Source organism: Corvus brachyrhynchos, unplaced genomic scaffold, assembly GCF_000691975.1.
Source record: "Corvus brachyrhynchos isolate BGI_N302 unplaced genomic scaffold, ASM69197v1 scaffold14, whole genome shotgun sequence".
Classification (NCBI taxonomy): domain Eukaryota; kingdom Metazoa; phylum Chordata; class Aves; order Passeriformes; family Corvidae; genus Corvus; species Corvus brachyrhynchos.
The window spans coordinates 15554935-15557335 of NW_008239110.1; the positions used below are offsets into that span (position 1 = coordinate 15554935).

Sequence of the window (2401 nt, forward strand, 5' to 3'; positions counted from 1 at the left end):
TCCCACTCCGCCTGCACCTAGGGGCGTTTCCCCAGCCCTGATACCGAACCTTCCCCCGCCGGGCCGCCACCCCAGGGATGAATTTCCTTCCACACACAAACTTCCCTCTCCCTTGTGCTCACCACGAAGCCTGGGTTGCTAATGTCTGCCCACTAAAAGGCCTCTTCCCAGCGTCTGTCACAGCCGAGTGGAGGAAAGCTGCTGTACAAAGGACTGCACACGTTGAAACAACTACAAATTTCCCTTCAGCTTTGACAGCAACTCTTCCGGGGCAAGGTGACTTGGGAATCGAGGATCATAAAGGAAAGGGGTTCTGCAATCAGCTTCTAAACATACATTTGCCCTAGTTCGTTATCCAGAGGTGCTGTCAGGATTTAAGACCGATTCATGTTTGTTACCAGTTATGCAGATCAAAAGGTTATATAGGACTCAGACATAATCACTCCAGCAGATTTTCAAAACAGAGGAAGCAAAGAATACACCCTCACCCAGAACAAAATGTTATGTGGCATTCTCTGAAGGATGCTCACTTGGCAATTTGCCCCTATAATGATACAATCAGAGTTTTCATGACCACAACAGATTATGAAAAAGGGCTGTTAAAAGCCACATCATGCTGCTAATGCTCCTCAAAATATTCTGAAAATAATGTCTATGACCCACCGTTTCCACACTACCTTTATTCAACTATCCTTAGAGGGAAAACATGGGCAACGACAGAAATGACAGCATTCCTAACACGGCCTGCCCATTCCCTCCTAGAATGCAGCTTAACCGTTCTCTGCTAGAACAGGGAATAAAGAAAGAAGCACGATTGGGCAAAGTCAATGCAGAAACTATATCGTGCCCTGACAATTGGTTTACTCCCTGGAACATACTAGACAATGAGGCTGTGTTTGCTCTGCTCTCACTGGCAGGAGCACAACATTTCCTCTCAAATGCACTGTCATTAATAACCTGCTTTAAACCAATATTCTGGAAATTAATGCTCAACATGACACAATTTGGCAGACACTTTCCAAACATTAATTAGTAAAAAGAAAGCATGGGAGTGTAGAGCTATAAAACTTGTATGACAACACTTTATAAAAATTCTCTTTGCATTTCTATCAGCCACCACAAACAGAATTCCCACCCTACTATTGTTTAGAGCTATACAGGTATGAAATATAAGAAGTATAATTCAAATTAATAATCGGGAACCCTATGCTGTACCTGAATCTTTTCGGGAACTTTCACTGCAAGTAAGTCACCAGACTCAACCGCGACCTGCCAGAGCCCAACCCGTACCCTGCACGCCCCAAAATCCAGGATCGGCTACCACCTACAGTTAAGTTGGCTGATTTTAGATATATATATATACACACATGAATTTATATACATTTTTAACTGGCACAACGAAAGCCCCGTTTGAGACCAAGTCCGAAATCTCTGTCCTCACAAAACTCCGCGGCTCGACCTTCTCCCCAGAGGCAAACCCACGTGGCGCCGGGACGCGGCGTCTCCGCAGGTTTTCCTGTCGGGAACTGCTGTCCAGGCGGAAAAACGGGTAAATAAATGGAAAGAACAAAAGGGAGGAGTCCGGTGGCTCCACGCGCCGGCGCGGGGCTCTCCCATGCCCGGGACTTCGGGCAGGGCATCCCCCCGGCCCTGGCCCTTTCTCCCCACCGGGCGCCCGCCTCTGCCCCTGCAAGAATTCGCAAACGCGGCTTAAGATTTGGGAGCGTTTCTGCCTTTTGTCCTGGTTTAAAGGAAAGGAGGGGATTTTCGAAGCCCCCCTCCCCCCCCATACCTGGTTGCTCTGTTGCATCTAGATCCGGAGTAACATTTCCTTTTTGGGAAAAAAAAAGAAAGAAAGAAAGAAAAGAAGAAAAAAGGCTAGGATCTAAAGCATCTGCATTACTCACCACCACTTTGTCCGCTGCCCGGCTGGCGAAATGCATGCACGGAGAGCCGGGCACCGCACACGAGGTACCCGCCGCTGCCAGAGCCTCTCAGGAAAATGAAGCAATATTCATGAGCTGACCTCACTGGGCCTGGGAGACGGAAAGGGGGGGGAGGCAAGAAAGCAGAGAAGGGAAAAGAAAGGAAAAGATTAAACGGCGAGAACCCCGCCCAGGCCTGAAGGCTGAATTACGTCCCTTCATCTATCTGCACATGGTGGAATAGGATTACAGCGCAAATGGGGGAAGGAGCAGGCTGCAAACAAGGGATGCGCCCACTTTCTCTTCCCAATGCATCCAGGCAATCGATTCTGATCAATTATTTAGCGTCCCCGTCAGGGGAGCCTGCTCGGGCCGGGCAGGGCTGCCGGGCACCTTCTGTACGGGCAGGGCTGCGGTGACAAGGCTTGCTTTCCTTTGTTCGCCGCCCTGCCCGCGCCCTTTGGCAACAGCCCGCC

The 2401-nt window shown here is 49.4% G+C and overlaps 1 long non-coding RNA gene across 2 annotated transcripts in view; it reads right to left on the minus strand.

Moving 5' to 3' along the window:
* Positions 1 to 1054: 1054 nt before the first annotated feature.
* LOC108447984 overlaps positions 1055 to 2401 on the minus strand; it is a 1891-nt gene continuing 544 nt past the window's right edge. For both annotated transcript variants that reach the window (XR_001863727.1, XR_001863728.1), the window contains exon 2: positions 1055 to 2036. This is a non-coding gene — a long non-coding RNA (uncharacterized LOC108447984). The remainder of the gene's footprint in view (positions 2037 to 2401) is intronic.